We start from the raw sequence: 18,434 nt of genomic DNA on the forward strand, positions 1-18,434 counted from the left end.
AAGTGTTATGTGCGCAAGATGGCTCTTGAGATTCAGATCATATATCGCACCTTAGTTGTGCTTGAGTTTTGTAGCTTATGGCGCTATATGTCTCCTCAGGGATAGTATTATGCACTTAGCGTGCTTGTGGCTGATATTCAGTATTTAGTAGTAATGAGCAATCTAGCTTGATGTGTATCTCCTTATATGAGTTCTATTTGTGGATCGGGTGGTACACCACCATGGGTATGTTGTTTGGAACGGGTTGCACGCCATAATAGTATGATGTTGAGTACAGTTTTCTATATTCTAATTTTTGTGTGTTTTGTTTCCCATTTTCCGAGGAAAGTTCGTATTAGTTGCGTGAGTTGAGTAGTCCCTTCCAGAGTTTATTTTCCTTATGTATCACGTTCTAGTTGGTAGCCTATTGGCACATTGTGGCATCATATGAGACTTTTGGTCATGTCTGGGGTGGCTTATTGCCTGAGCAATTCGTATTGGGTGAGACGAGATTATTGGATCTAGGATCAGTGCAATCGAATTATATGAAGTATATTAAAGAGCAAATACCGTTATTGGTTCAGAATGAGGTAATGATTCTTGTCAGGAGTATAGACTCAATGATTTGTTGACCCGACAGTTGGTTATGAATTTCCACACATCTCTTCCGTAGTGGCAGTATTGCAAAAGTTGGGACGAGATTTATATATGTCATGGGGTGTATTTTGAGCATCAGATTTGGGAAATATCGGCTTTTATGATTGGGGAGTGTTATTAAGGTCTTGGGAATGATGTGGTGCATGGTATGAATTCAGCAAGGGTATGCAGTCATGTTCTAGTACAGCGTGTAGTGATTGATACGGTGTTCGTTGGTTGGAAGCAGGCCTGACAGAGAATTTCAGGTGTTGAAATTTGGGTTCTAAGCTTGTTTGCATGAATAAAAGAGAATATCTTCAGATTTGCTCGAGCTAATATGCTCAACTGAGTTGTGGTAGCACGGGTAGGTGTACGAGGTGTTTAACTGTGATTTCAGACAACTCCAGCGCAGTTCTTAGCACGTTCTAGGACGAATGTATGTTTAAGTGGGAGGGAATGTAACAACCCGACTGGCCGTTTTAAGCTCTAGCATGTCGTTCGGCGATTTGAGGCCATGAGTGGCTCACTTCAGGCATTATGACTTGTACGCTTGGTCGGAATTGAATTTCAGGAAGTTTGGAAATTATTTGGAAAGAAAATCCTCATTTCGGAAGCTTTAAGTTGAAAGAATTGACTAAGGTTTGATTTATTAGTAAACGACCTCGGAATTGGGATTTGAAGGTTCCAACGGGTTTGTATGATGATTTTGGACTGGGACATATGTTCGGATCGAGTTTTGGATGACCTGGGAGCATTTCGGCGCATGTTGTGGAAGTTAACATTTTTGGAAGAATTTCATCAATTTGGGTTGAAGTCCATTTCAGTGTTATCGACGTCTGTTTGGGATTCCGAGTCTGAGAATAACTCCATATGATAATTCTGGTATTGGGAACGTGATCGGATGTGGATTTGGAGGTTCGTAGGTCATTTTGAAGTCATTTGGCAGAAGTTAGAAATTTGAAGGTTTTTGAGGAGTTTGACCGGAAGTGGACTTTTAGATATCGGGGTCGGATTCCGCTTTCGGAAGTTGGAGTAGGTCCGCAATGTCAAATATGACTTGTGTGCAAAATTTGAGGTCAATCGGATATGATTTGATAGGTTTCGGCATCGAACGAAGAAGTTCGAAGTTCTAAAGTTCGTCAAGTTTGAAATGGAGTGTGATTCGTGATTTTAGCGTTATTTGATGTGATTTGGGGCCTTGAGCTGGTCCGCATTATGATTTGGGACTGGCTGATTTGATTGGTTGGGGCCCCGGGGGCCTTGGGTGGATTCCGTATGGTTAACGAATCAAATTTGGAATTTAAAGAAGAAATGAAGCAGCTGCCTTCTGGTGTAACCGCACCTACGAGGCTTGGGCCGCATGTGCGAAGCCGCAGAAGTGGAAATGGACTGGGCTAGGCTGGGATAGCAGATGCGGTCATTTTGCTGCAGAACCAGAATTTCACCTGTGAAAGGAGAAGCACGGAAGCGGAGTAAGGGGCCTGGTGAAAGACAGCAGAAGTGGTAGTGGGGCCGCACCTGCAGGACCGCAGAAGCGGTCAAGTGACCATAGGTGCGAAAAGGTTGGAGGCAGTGTGTTCTTTTAAAAATGAGGATTTGGCTCATTTTTACCATATTTCCTCCATGGGAGCCGATTTTGGAGCAACTTGGGAGTGCCATTTTCATCACCAAGCATGGGGTAAGTTATTCATACTAGTTTTGAGTTAAATACATGAATATATACGGATTTGAGCACGGAAATTAGTGGAAAATTGTGAGATTTGGTAGGAAACCTAATATTTGGTATTTTTGGATTGTTACCATGAATTTGGGCAAGAAGTTGAGAATAAATGATATATTTGAGTTCATGAGTTTATGGGTAAACTTTATCTTCAAAAAATTTTGGAATCCGGCCATGTGGGCCCGAGGGCGATTTTGTCAACTTTTTGATTGGGTTTAGAAATTGTTGTAAAATGGATTATTATAAGTAATTGAGCATATATTAATGGGTTTGCATAATTATTGGCTAGTTTTGAAGCGTTATGCATCTATTTATGGGGGCTACATGCGCACGAGGTGACGAGAATTTGTGCGTAGCTACTATTATGCTTAAGTCCGGGTAGTCTAGGACCCAAAAGCATGCTTTACTTGAAATAATTGTAACCTTATTGACAGTTTAAATTGCTTTAATCCTATCAAAGTGGTAAATGATTTTCTAAAAGAGTTAAACTTCTTTTTCTTGACTTGTAAAAGAGAAATTGACACCTCATTAAATAATTATTTCCCTGATGAAGTCTTGATTGACTGTTTGAATGTGTGTTTCTATGTGTACATGCGTTACATGTAAGATTCGCGAGCGGGGTAATAGATGCATCTATGGTTCGCACCATTCGGCCCTCTGGTAGTGCATAGTTTAAATAGTTATTGGATCGGGTCGTACGGCCTCGGCATGATTTGCGCATTCTTGTATTGCTTGGCTTGTAAACTTATAAATGATAATATTGCCTCCCTGGCTTGAGATAAATGTATAAATGATGAAAAATAAATTTTGAAATTTCCCATTAATGAAAGAATTGTTTACTTGCTTCATGCTATTGACTTACAGCCATGTTTATAAAAATTCTCGAATTACTATAATATTGGTATATTATTATTAGAGCACTAGTAAGTGTCGAATTCGACCTCTCGTCTCTACTTCTTCGAGATTATATGTGATACTTACTGGGTACACGCTTTTTTCGTACTCATGCTACACTTATTGTACATTTTTGTCGCACAGGCTCATGTATGTCTAGTGGCCCAGTTTGGCGCAACGACATGATTGATACGGAGCGTTAGGTGAGTTGCACTCCTCGAGACGACCCGCAACCAACAAAGTCTCCTTTAGAGTACTATATTTTATTTTCTTTTTTGTCCAATTGTATTCCGGACAGTATCGTGTTGTATATTATTTTAAATCCTAAAAATTGCTCATGCACTTGTGACACCGGGTTCTGGGGTAATTATGGAATATTCAGTAACAAAAATTGTAAACACTCTTATTTATTCTGTGAAGATTACTTTTACCAGTTAAATTAAATGGAATTTATAGTTTCAAAAATATTAAAATGAGAGCTTAATTAATTATTTAATGTTGTCTTACTTGACAGTGGTGTCCGGCGCTAGCACGGTCCTTACTGGATTTTGGGTCGTGACATTATTTGATTCTTGACCTTGAACCATTTGTGAGGGGAGAATGTAATAAACATTCGTATATAACCTATATCAAACTAATATAGATTACTTTGTTCTCATAAGCAATAATTTAGCTATTAAGCGGAGGCACTCAATAAATTATTTTGCTAAATTAACTGTGATGTAAACCAACTTATCAAGATGAACTGTCTTGAATAGAAAATCTGGAAATTATGCGCTAAATTAAATTATTGAGCAAGTTACCTCGCAAATACCATGTTGCGGGTTAATAATAATCGCACATGTAACCATCTCATAGATGCATCTTATGTGGTATACATGACAGGTAAATGGGCCCATATTCACCTTTGATATTTCCAGCATTCATGGGATTCAATTTCAATTTTAGTTGGTCTATTAATTAATGAGAACAAGCAACATAAGAGAATTCATAAAGAACTTTCTAGTTCTTTAATATTTACCCATGTGAATTCTCTTTTATTTTTTTGCACATCATACTTAAATTAATATGATTAAACCAATTATGCCAACTGGATAAATTATCAATATTGATAAACTTTAGGTTTTGTAACGATCCGACCGATTATTTTGAATATTTGAACTTCGCTCGGTAGTTTACGAATATTACTAGCTCTGTATGACGTATTATGACTTGTGTGAATCGTCAGTTTTGGTTTTTAGGTTATTCGGAATCGATTTGGAAGAATGATTCTCAACTAGGAAGCTTTAAATTAAAAGAGTTGGCCAAGTTTGACTTTTAGTATTTGACCTCAGATTGGATGATGGTTCGGTAGGTCAGGATGGTGATTTTGGACTCGAGTGTATGCCTGAATTTGCAATTGGATGTTTCTAGAAGGTTTCGACACTAATTGGCGAAAATTAAAAATTTAAAGGTTTGGAAAGTTTGTAAGTTTGACCGAGAGTTGACTTTGTGGATATCTGATTTGGATTGTGATTTCGAGAATTGAAATAGCTTTGTTATGTCATTTATGACTTGTGTGCAAAATTTGGGTTCATTCCGGATTGATTTACTATGTCTCGACACGTGTTTTGAAAATTGAAAAGTTCATTCCGGATTGATTTATACCAATAAACTTCTACTTTATTGTGGCATTCTTTTATTTGTGTAGTATAGGCTGGAGAATAAAGCGGGTAGCTTTTTACATACATATTACCCCGTCACAAGTTGTAGTAATAGAAGATATTAAATCTTCTGATTATTTATAGTCTCAATATAACCAACCGCTTTCGCGAATACTTTAGAAACTCAATAAGTTTCTTTCTGATTTACTACGATACAATATCTTATTGATAATCAATTTTATTTCTCCAAAATAATAATAATTGGCTCTTCCAGAGCTCTCAATTAATTTGGCATTACCACATACTCATTAACATTCATATGGTGAATATCTCATTTAAAGAGAAAGTTACCATTATGGTCATGGTCAAAATTATATTCAAGATCTGTTTCTTGCATTACTGTTATCCTTTAATAATCACATTACATATTTTGGCGTATAACAGGTACGTGACCAATGACCATTTATTCCATAATAATGATAATATTTTCTTATATCATCTCAAACCTCCTTGTAGAGGTGAGTGTGGTATATTCGCTGTCGCGCCCCCTTTTTTCATTCGTGGAGAAAGTTCGGGTTCCGACGTTCATGGGGGTAATAACTCATTTCCTTTTTGGAATTTGGGTATTTGAAGAGTCTCCGCCCAACGGATTAAGGTGCGTTAGGGCACCTGGAGCGATTAACTCTTGGATAGGTTTGCATTACCAGAGATTTAGGGTAAGGGCTCGAAATAACCTTGAGGGGAAGGTGTTAGGCACTCCTCGCGGTCCACAACGGTGGGTCCCAGGCGAACTTATACTTGTGAATTAGTCCTTTTTAACAAATAAATAGTTCTAACACATACTTGCAAATAAAGGCATGTTTTGGCATTTTTAAGCACATGTATGGTTTAAGTAATGCAACAAAGGGAAAAGACTTGAACAAGTGGCACATATATAAAGGAAAGTAAAATTTATTTAAACAACGGGAATTGGGAAAGAGGGGTCCTAGGTTGGTTAGCCTACATGATAATACCCACACAATGCCCGGTAATCACTCCTCAACGAGAGGCTACACGTGACATTAGCGCGTAGTCATCATATCATCACTACCCAATTCCCCCCTTGGTCATAGCCTAAAGCATTCTAGTAACCTTGAAAAATATCCTATGCGTGCACTACCCGTCCTTTCCTCGTGGCCCTGGAGGTATTTTAGGACCTCTACTTTTAGGTAGTTCTAGACTATCCTAAGATATTTAAAGAAGAAAAGTCTAAACGTCAATCAAAACAATTAGGACTGCATTTTAAAAAATGGAACAATTAAAGGCTCGTATTTACCTCCACAAACCTAGCAAGTGAGTGCACGTCTCAAACAACAGTTTCAAGTATTTAATTGAAAAAACCTTAGAATATGATATCTAGGTGAGCAGAAAGTATACAACATTGAATTAGGACTGAAGTGTCAAAGACCTATTCAGCTTGCCTACTGATTTTAGACTTATGATTGTGAGCAGTCTTAAATAACAAAGCGTAGTTTTTATAGTTGCAGGATTTTAATTGCCCTATAGGCTTGCCTAAGCGCATAATAGTGATGTCCTAAGAGCATGATATCTATATTGATTAGGAATGCAGTAAAACAATGGGAAAAAAGGACAACTTGAGATTCTATAGACATGCTTTCTAGCGGCGTTTAATTGAGGCAATGTTTGAAAACTTTTAAAGAAGCGGATAGATTTAGTTAATTAAACCACTTCACAACATATAAACACGAATTGAACTGACTGAACTGTTTTAAGTCTTACAGGTAAGACTTCTAATTAAGCATAAGGTAAAACAAACAGCATTCATTTAACCTAAGTGAAACCCCTATAGGCATGGTATCTATAGAGCTAATTTTAATCATATAGGCATGATCTCTATTATTAAAGCCATTTTTAGATCCTATATGCATGGTTTCTAATTGTGTGGAAGTATAACAAACATAACAAACACATTTGAATCAACATGGACCCTATAGGCATGGTATCTACCCAATTTACCCAATATATATATAACTACCCTCTTTTTTCACTAATCACCCCACTATTTGTTTACAATAATTATTACAAACCAATGAATCAAATGACAAATTTACATAAATAGAAAATTAATCTATAGGGAGCCTAAAGTAGGCCCAGATGATTTCCAAGCCTCCAATAGCCTCAAATGCCCAAAGTTCCATAGCCAAATTCTTGTCTAGGTGTGTCAGAGTTCCCTAAGGATCTCAAGGATCCCGGGCAGTGCTCACACCTAGACCTTTTCACAAATAATAACTGATTTAGGTGCAGTGTGGAAAGGCAAGATCTGACATGCCAGAGTTCAGAGAGATTTCAAGGATCTCAAGGCAGTACACATATCAGAGGGGTAGAACCTAGTATTCTAAGAGTGAAGTGAAAGTGCTTGACATAGTTTTGAAAAGGTTTTGAAAAGAGTACAAACATGACTTTAGGAGTGAAAAGGTTTTCTGAAACAAGAAATAGTTTGGTGGTAAAAGACTGTTTGAAAAGAGTACCAAAACTCTTTTGAAGACAGCAGGGAATCAACTGGTCATAAAACATCCAGATTCAGAAACACTCAACAAACAGATCTCATATGGGGATAAAGGGATTAGGGCACATAAGAGTCATATTGGGGGTACATGGATAGGGTATAGAGGAAGCATAATGTTAACAAACTGCATAAAACACTTAGGGTCTTAGAGACTTAGCAGGCTAGTCATGGACAGTAAATAGTTAAGACATAGATCACATTTGTAATACAGAAAACCTGACATGTCTTGAACAGGATTAAACATTTAGGCATGGTCAATCACATACATCAAATAGCCAACATGATCACATAATTAGGGGATTGAACAGATATTCACAAACATACTGGTTAAGTATCAAATAACTAGGTGAAGTGTAGATATGCTAATCATCCATTGAACAGGACAGAGTTTAGACATGCTAGGCAAAGAAGTAAGCAGGAATACAAGTTGAATTCATAGCTAATGAACTAGTGCAGGAATGAAACACATAGGGTTTGGATTTTAAAATTTAACTAGAGACATACATGTTGAAGAAAAGTGTGCAGAATATAAAGCAGATGTAGTTCCAATATCTAGCATTGGCTTTCAGCCGGCTAGACCAGTGAATATCACAAGTAGCAGAGGAGAAAAAGAGAGCTTTAGAGTGTAAGCATGCTTTTGTGAACTAATGTTCATTGTCATAAGTGAGAATATGAGGGAGTTTATATAGTAATCAAAAGCTTAGAAAAATAAGGTAAGGGATCAATTAAGTAGCAATTAGAGAAATTCAGGGAACCAATCACATGTAAAATCAACAAGTCTTCCCTTTATTCAAGGGATAATCAATGGTAAAAGCAGGACAGATACTTAAGGAAGGAAATCGAGTACAGAGTAGGTAATTAGGGGTGAATGCACAGGGGTTTCAATTAAGGAAACAATCAGTAAGAATCAGCAAAATAACAAATAAGGCAAGGGGAAATTAATTAAGGTAAGTAGTTCAATTAAACCGAGTAGAGAGGTAAGAATCAAAAGTTTCGTTAAGGAAAAGTGCTCAAATCAAACCAGGAAATAAGGACTTCAGAATAATCAAGGATTCAATAAAAGAGAAAATTGCATAAAGAGTCAGCAAGTTTAGCGGATAGAATAAGGTAAGAAATGAATAGTCAGGATTCGACACATAATTTTAACAAAACAAATAGTTAAATCGACATTGATTCAAGGAGAAAGATATATGTCTTAACATGAATAGTCAGGATGAACACAAACATATAGAATCAGTGAAAGGTTGAACTAAGAAATTCAGTAGAGGCATATTAGGACAAGAAAATCATGAGACATTCAAATGGCTAAAGATAAATCACAAGAACCAAGGCAAGAACACAATCAGTACACCAGTACTCAGAAACCAAACAAAGAATGTCAAAAATTAGGGTTTTTAGTATAAACGAGTTAAGGTTGTAGCAAACTTATGAAATTAGTCAAAACACATAAGAAGCAGAAGATCAAACACTCAAAAATTACCAAATGTTTTGAAAAAACAAATTTCCGGAAACCCTAATTTTATAGAAAGATGAAAAATCACTCGAAAATCATACGATTCTTGTAAAGAATCACAAGGTTATTGTAAAACTCATATGAAACAAGTCTAAATCATCTCAGATCTATACAGATCTAAGAGGTTCAGAAGAAAGAAATTAGGGTTTCGAGGAGAACAACACAGAGGTGAAGAAACATGCTAGAAACCCATAGATCATAGTCGATGTAGGATGATCTTACTCGGAATCCCACTGGAATAACCTGAAACAAGCGAGAGAGGGGCTATAGATGTAAGCCAACTAACAATGGTCCTTTGAGGACCCTGGAGATGGCAATACCAACGTGAGAGAGGCTACTACAGGCTTGGAGGTGGTGAGAAACCACCATAGATAACCATAGATGAGTGACGGTGAGGTCCGATTAGGGTTAGATTTGAGAGAATTTGAGAGAAGAGAGGGATTTCAGGCGGTGGATGGTGGAAAATGAAATGGTTTGGGAGGATCGTTTGGTTTATTTTAGGTAAGGGTTGTTTGTGGCCAAGATTGAAAGGGTTTTGGGGTCGGATCGGGTAATAGGGTTTGGGCTAGGTAAATCTAAATTGAAATTGGGCTGCTATTGGGTTGAAATAGGGCTAAAATTGAAATAAAAATAGGCCAGATTTTAAATAGCCACTTTTAATAACTACATAATTTATAAAAATAATAAATGAGTTTCAAAAAATATTTTCATGTACTAAAATGATTTAAAAAAGTTATCTAATATTTTAAAAATATAAAAAACCATTTTATGCATCAATAATATAATTATGCATTAGTATGGGCTATTATTGCAAAGATATACAATTTAGCCTAAAAATATAAATATAATTAGAAAAAATACACTAAAAATATTTAAACACTATGTTGGCATAAATAAAGAATTTAGATGACTAAATCATCACAAAAGTAATTTGGAGGATAATTATTGGATACTTTATAAATAAAAGAGAAGAAATAAATTGATTTGGAGATTTTTAAAAATTATAGAAAAATTATAAAATTATTTATGCATGATTATAACTGCATATGTGCTATTTTGAAAGTATATATATGTATTAAAAATATATGAGGAAAAATTGGGTATCAACATTTACTACCACTAGCATGTTCATATTCTTCCAAGAATAAATATGTATTCATAAATCACATGTTGTCATATTCACATCATGAATGGACCATAATCATCTATTTATGCTTTACAAAATCTCATGTCAAATCGATGATAAATATTACTTTCACAGAGTGAAGGATTATTTTGAGAATCCTTATTGTTCTCATTACCATAATGATGACTATTATAATTTTGTCTATTGCCACGTCCACATCTATTATTACCTTAATGGTAACAATTTTGTCTTCTTTCAGACTTATCACATATTGCTATCACATTCTATTAAGAGAATGAGAATGAAGCAAATTCAATGGGACTAGTTTTCACTTCTTGTGTCCATAATCATACATGAATTTGATCATGGCAAGACATAGAAATTTTTCCATTTCGGGTGGTTATAATTTCTCACAAACTCTATTAGAGTTATAATTGTCTTTACTTGTATTTAAAATAAAATTATAGAATTTTCAAGAATTTAAAAGAGAAAAATAAGATAAAATACTTACCTTAAATCCAGAATAGAGAATTTATTCCTAAAGAAAGTTTACGGAACAACTGACAATCATCATGCTCAATATTATGTACAAGTTGAGCACCATGTGCATATCCCAAATTAAAATAACTGTCCTCTACTCGATTGGTTAGTGTCTCGTGCTGATAACGTGTTATAAAATAATAAAAAGAAGAAGAAGAGAATTGCAGAAAAAAGTATAGAGAGAGAATTCTTATTGATTTGCGATCAATTACAATGGAATAGAACCCTTCTATTTATAGGGAAAGAGTGACTTAGCTACCAAGTAATAATCTCTAAAATCTATCTAAAATATAGACATTCACCTTAAATACAATTCTATTTATAACGGGATCCATATTTTATTTTTCTTCCTCTCTTTTCTGACATAAAAAAATATAGCTGCTTATTCTTAACTTCTTCATATTTAAACGTCTTACTATTTCTGGAAAAGTAGAGCTTTGCTGATATTTTCTTTTCCAGCTAACTCCTCTCTATCTTTAGGTTTTCCGGTGAGATTTTATCTTTTTCAAGTTGGTTAGTGTTTGGATAGAAAATTGGGTACTGAGTTGTGTTTACCGTGAAAATGGTAATAACAATTAAATTTGATTATGGGACTCTAAAAATACGTGATCTATTTTTATGCTAGTTGTTAAGCATATGATGTTATGTGTGAGAGTTAGAAACAAGATAAGAGTTAAGAATAAGGTGATAACCAAACCGATAGGTAACAATCGGGGCCTCGAGCTTGTCGATTCGGGGGCCTCGAGGTCGATTCCGGAGCTCGGCTTGGAGCTTTCGAAGGTGGTCGAGGTATGGCTAACAGTTATAATAAGATCAACGAAGTCTCTTTATGGCCAATGATAAGCAATAAATGATGAACAATAATGAAGATAATAAATGAAAGCAATAATATCAAAGAATGTGTTAGAGAGCAGAGAGAATGGTCTTGTATATTTCGTGTGGAGCAACTGAAGCAACAACAGGAGTTTACAAAATGACAAGGATCCCCTTTATATAGGAGGAGAATCCCAACATAGTACAAAATACATTAATGACAAATAAGTGGAGATGGGACAGCTAGGTGACACCCTGATTCAGGGTTAGGATAGTCCACTAGGCTATGTCAGTCCTAGCCATGTACCTTGGGAACTCCCCATTTCTACCATAGTCGTGGTCAACATTATCCCAAGGTCGGGCGTCGATGAACCTCGAGGGAGGAAACTCGACCATAGCCTTGTAGCCTCGAGGCTTCGAGATGATCTTCTGAGGTGCCTCGATGACGAGGAACTGGACCCTCCGATTTCACCGCATACAGATAGTCCTCGTGTTTCTTAGAGAGGAGCGACAAGAAGCGATTTTGACATCCAACTCTTCGAACTTCCCGTGATGATGTCATGTTGATGATATCATACTTATGAAGACTTCACGATAATCAGGACATCCCATGGACTTGTCTTTTCAGTGTCATTCAATGCGCTGCCGATTCCTATTCTTCAAAGCGACAGTATCGCCGTCGATCCAGTTTCCAATGACGTATTGATTGCGCCCGCCGATCCGTCTTTAAAGGCACTGATGTCGTTGTTGTCCATACTATCACCCCTATAAATGGGGGCCTTCCGATACTATCTTTTATCCAAGTTCCTTTCAACACCTTTCCATCTGTTTCTTCCCACTATCCTCCTCCATTGCTACCCACCATGTTTGGGGTCCATGGCCTTAAGGTCTTATGGCGACGTTCTCATCAGCCACGACATGGCCTTTTGCCTGGACTTTTCTTTACTGAGCGAGATTATATTGTCTTGTCGCTGTTGTTGTTGTTGTTATGGTTGTTACTATTGTTGTTGTTGGTTCGAGGTGATGAGATAGGGGGCGACTTCTTTTGACTTAGGAGGGCATTTGGACTCTACACCGCTTCTCGGGAGAGCGTTCGGACTATACACCGCTACTCGCTCTCCTACCCTGTCCTGGTGTGACACTTCATCCCCTTAGTTTTCCAATGGATAAAATGGCGCAACCAGACATTAGACTTGCATGGCACAATGTCCCAGAAGGCAGACCCAGAGCGGCCGTGCAAGTAGGGTTGATGCCTGCCGAATCTTCAACCTCTGGCTTTGGCGGGCTATGTCTCTTTTTTTGCTTCTTCTGCGTCACTTTCCTATTCTTCATCTTCCCATTTTCCTCTTCTTCATCTTCTCCCTCGGAGATATTATTCTGGAGGACCGAGATTAAACCCCAGAGAAGGTGGCGATCGAAGATATTGTCGTCGGGGATGCATGCCCGAAGAGATGGTGCTCGAAGATGCTGCTGCCGAGGATGCACCTTTGAGAGTAGTCTAGGATCTAGGCTTTTTACTATATGTGTACCCTTTTGCTTTTTTGTTTCTGTGTAAGGACCCTTCGTGGGATTTTGTAATCATATGTTAGGACCCCTTGAGGGCTTTTGTAATCAAGTTTTCTTGAATACAAAGACGTTTTCCCAAGTTTATCTTCGATGCTTGCTATATTTCCTTTCACTTGCACTTATGGAGACTATGAATGTGTGACTCTACGGGCTATTGCAAATATCCAACCCAGATGCGAGTGTTTTTTCTAAACTTTGATTGACTAATACGACCTCTCATGGAACCCTTCGTTGTACCTTGGATCGAGCCTGGATTGAACTGATAAACTTGGGTCGTCGGGACCCTTACTTCGAGTTGAATGAAAGTAACGCCTCGAGCCTTGAGACTGTGATTTATCATTTAGACCTTGCATTAATCTTTAAGGGAAATTTGCCCCGTGGTTCGAGGATAGGGACTGCCTTTATGCTTTCGAGAGCAGTCCCCGAGTGGGGGTTCATTCAAAACCTTGGCCACCCGAATTCAGATGGTACCCCGGGGCCAAGCCCGTATGGGTGGAGTTCGAGTGCTTATTTCCTTCTTGAGTTTTGTAATGATGCCAATAGCTTCTTAGAGCCTAAGTTCTCTTTGATGGAGGTCCTCGAGGTCGGGTACCACCTAGGGACTTGCGACGATGTTGTTGGCTTCTTAGAGCCTAACGTTTCTTTGATGGAGATCCTCGAGGTCGGGTACCACCCCGAGACTTGTAATGATGTTATTGGCTTCCTGGAGCCTAATTCCTTTTTGACGGAGGTCCTCGAGGTCGGGTACCACCTCGGGACTGGCAATGATGTTGTTGGTTTCTTAGAGCTTAACTTCTCTTTGATGGAGGCCCTCAAGGTCGGGTACCACCTCGGGACTTGCGATGATGTTGTTGGCTTCTTAGAGCCTAACTTTGATGGAGATCCTCGAGGTTGGGTACCACCTCAAGACTTGTAATGATGTTATTGGCTTCCTGGAGCCTAATTCATTTTTGACGGAGGTCCTCAAGGTCGGGTACCACCTCGGGACTAGCAATGATGTCGTTGGTCTTTTAGGCAGGCGTATCGTTGCCGCTTTTTCCATATATAGGGTTGTATCTGCTCCTTTGGAGATCCCATCATTTTAAGTAGTTACCCTTCTTTTTCTGCGTCAAGTCTTTCATTACTTTAGTACTAACATACTTGCACAGATCCCTGCTTTAGTTCTCTAATTTTGCCATAGCCATGACTGCTACGTCGGGGTATGTCCGGCAGAGAGGGGAGAGTTCCGCCTCCGACATTCAGGACCAACGAGAGTATACCTTGAAGACTACTTCTTTGATAGGAAAAGAGCATCTTGGGTTAGTGAGAAAAGACTGCGGATGGGGGGAGAAAGTAGTGTTACAGACATTTCCCCCGGATGAGGGCATCACGGATCGTACCGATGGATTTTTGAATGTGTACACATATCCTTTCACACTAGACCCCCTTGATAGGGTTGTGCTCGACTTTTGTTTAAAGTATCGGGTTACCTTGGCGCAGATCCAACCGTCATTTTGGCAAACAATGTTGATGATGAGATTTTTCGTGGAGAAGGCGGGGCTTGAATTTACGCTCAGTCATCTTATTAGGATGTACCGGCCCTTTCACCATCGAGGTCTGCTAACCTTGCAATGTCTATCGACCATGCTCTTCATTGTTGATAATGAGGAAAATGGAGACCGGGAGTGGATGAGTTACTTCGTCCGAGTGCGGACCGATGTCATTATCCCTGTGGGGCTTATGCCATTCCCTGAGGAATGGAACTATACACGTAAGTGGTGCATTTCGTGCCCTCTCAGTTTTGTGTACGGCGAAAGCTGGTTTTGTAACCGTGCCTTCTTTTCTTTATCTGCAGCGGTTTCATAGGCACTAGGTGGCGTTCCGAATCTGCCGGATTGGGTTCGGAAGTTGGTGACCCACTCGACCTGTGATGAGCGCAAGTGGCAAACTTTGTCCTGGGGCAAATGGGAAGCAAAACATCGTGGTTCGTGTTGTGCTATTTTTTCCTTTCCCTTCCTTCATTTGGAGAGGCATCTTCCCTTTTTGCGTATTAATCTTGCTGTTGTAGGCATCGGAGAGCCTTCCGAGGTGAGGCCATGCTCCTCCGGAGAAGGGGAAGGGTTGCCAGCTTCCAGGCTAAAGAACGACAACAATGAGCGAGACATGCCTTTACAGGACGATGGCGCTCAAAGCAAGGCAAAACGGGACCGGGGCTTCAGAGTGGAAGCATCATGGCTTCAGAGCGGAAGTATCATCCGAGCCTGCCGCATCCGTAGTTCCTGGTTCTAGAAAGATGGTTTTTCCATTGTTGTCGCCTTCTTTTTCTATCGACAGTACTTCGAGGGATACTAGAAACTCGGGGTCGCATACACCGAGCGACCGTGCCTCGATCGGAGTTGACCCTTTTAGAGATGAGGGAACTGGGTTGCCAGATGTGTGCTCGGCCTTCAAGGAAGCCCAGCGGCTTCACTTCATGGTGAGTTTCGGCACAGGCCTTTCGAGATCCTTTGCGATGAAAAGGAAGTCGAGTTGATACACTTGCGACATGAGGTGAGCCGGAGCTTGAATTATGAGAACTACTTGAAGGAGCATGTAATTTTCTGTCCCGGGTGAGTGTATATTCCGCCTTCTAGCTTCTGAGGCTAAGGCTTCATTTATTTCAGTTGCAGAAAAAGATGGAGGCCCTAGAGCGCCTTCGGGATGAAGCTGGCCGAGACTTAGAAATGAGATAAGAGTTAAGAATAAGGTGATAACCAAACCAATAGGTTAACAATTGGGGCCTCGAGCTTGTCGATTCGGGGGCCTCGAGGTCGATTTCGGAGCTCGGCTTGGAGCTATCGAAGGTGGTCGAGGTATGGCTAACAGTTATAATAAAATCAACAAAGGCTTTTTATGGCCAATGATAGGCAATAAATGATGAACAATAATGAAGATAATAAATGAAAGCAATAATATCAAAAGAATGTGTTAGAGAGCAGAGAGAATGTTCTTGTATATTTCACGTAGAGCAACTGAAGCAACAATAGGAGTTTACAAAATGACAAGGATCCTCTTTATATAGAAGGGGAATCTCAACATAGTACAAAATACATTAATGACAAAGAAGTGGAGATGAGACAGCTAGGTGACACCCTGATTCAGGGTTAGGGTAGTCCACTAGGCTCTGTCAGTCATAGCCGTGTACCTTGGGAACTCCTCATTTCTACCATAGTCATGGTCAACATTATCCCAAGTCGGGCATCGACGAACCTCGAGGGAGGAAACTCGACCAGAGCCTTGTAGCCTCGAGGCTTCGAGATGATCTACTGAGGTGCCTCAATGATGAGGAATTGGACCCTCCGATTTCACCGTATACAAGTTGGTTAATTTAACTAGGTTCAGGATTTAAAATAAGACCAGTAATAAAGAGCCATGCAAAATTTGAATAAATATTTTTAGAATTATTGACGGTTAGTCATAAAGGCAGAAATAAGCCTGAAAAATAACCATGGGGTATTTTTGAATTGATAGGTGGATGAAGGATATTTATATCGTAAGGCAATAGTTCAGGACTAGTTTTAGCTCTTTTCCGTTATATTTAATGTTTGTATGGTTCAACTGTCACCGTGAAAGCATATAGCTGATTACATATAATGCCCATTGTCACACCTCCCTTTTTACCTACCCCGGAAAGGGTATAAGAGAGTTTTTTTCCAACTTAAAGTGACAATCGAAATGGGATTATTTATCTAAGAATCAGAGTCGCCATTTGGGATAATTTATGGTGTCCCAAGTCACCGGTTCAAAACCCAAATCGAGGAAAAATTTGACTCTGTATTACAGTTCGCGAATCAGAAATTCGGGTAAGGAATTCTGTTAACCCGGGAGAAGGTGTTAGGCATTCCCGAATTCCGTGGTTTTAGCACGGTCGCTCAACTGTTATTATTGGCCTATTTATCTAATTTTTAGAACACTTTCAAACCTATGTGTGTTTTTACCTGCTTTTAATTAATTTTAGGAAAGATTTCAACGTTATACAAAACACGTCTTTGGATCACGCCACATGAAATGCACCCACGATCCGTGACATATTTTGTTTAACGTTGTTAGGATTTGGATTTGGGTCATATCAAATGCACACCCGACATTTTAGGAAGGTAAGTTATTAAAGTAACGCACCTAAAGCAACTACGCTTGCAACTTTGCGAGGGCCATGAAAATTACTAAATGGCGTGCCTCGAATTCTAAGGATCAATACAAGATTAATTAAATGAGAGCCATACAATGGTCATTTTTGTTGGGCATGGCTCACCTCAATTCTAAATTAAAGAGGCATTCAAACTAAGCTTTGGAGGGCCATAAGCTATTTTGCGTTATTTAGTATGGCTAACCTCATTCTAAAAAAACATTAATTGTTTAAAGAAAGATGCAAGATTCCTAGTTACTCAAATATTGCCTAATGGATTTGTTGAAGGCCAAAAGAAAGTAATACTTCATTTTAAAGAAAAACTCAAGCCCAATCAACGAGCCCAGTCCGTATGGGTCATGTGCAAATAGAATATTCTGAGATACACATGTCGAACCTCCACAACAACTGAAAGCAGTCAGATTTTTAATGTGCCAAATTAACATTAAACCAAAAGCCATTGCAAGCTTTGGGGCTCGAAGTAGGCCCGTCATGATGAAGGTCGACAAAACCAAAACAGCTCAAAGCTGTGCATTCGTACTTGAGAATGCTTTCGCCACTTGGGATGGCTTTAAGCCTAGATTTTACAAACTAACAATTAATTTAGATTAAAAGCTAAGCGGGATTAAACCTACAATTATGCATGACTCTTATCTAAGGGACACAAATTGCCTAATTAACTTCCGTATTTACAATTGTCTTAACATTGAATAATTGGCCAAATGTTCCCAAATCAAACCATCACTAATCCATTATGGATCATGAGTAAACATGTTGGAACTATGGACATCAGTCCTTTAAATAACTTCACAAGAACAGTCATACAAATTTCAAATTCATTCAAACCTTGTCTTAATCCATGTACATGATAAATGGAGACTTGTAAAGGGGCCTGATGAACAAACATGATCTCAAACCTTAGGCTCATGGGCAAACATGCTTATAAAACAATATCAATACACGTACAAGCCAAACACCTAACATTTTAATGGATTCAGATAAACATTAGAACCAAAACCTTACTTATTTTTGACAGAAACTTAAGCAAAAAATCTGTGATCCAGAGTACAAATCAAAATAAACTGAATAATTGAGGCCTACAGTTCATTTGCCATACAAACAATCCACAAACCTTCTAATACATCTTCTAAACATGTTATTTAATGTTGAAACTAAATAATTGGCTAAAACACAAACCCCATTTTATAATACCAGTATGAGCTCGTTTAACATCTACCATTACCAATCTACTACATGGTATTTAAACAGTAAGGAAAAAAAAGAAAACTATGGA

This window comes from Nicotiana tabacum, chromosome 8, assembly GCF_000715075.1.
Source record: "Nicotiana tabacum cultivar K326 chromosome 8, ASM71507v2, whole genome shotgun sequence".
NCBI lineage: Eukaryota > Viridiplantae > Streptophyta > Magnoliopsida > Solanales > Solanaceae > Nicotiana > Nicotiana tabacum.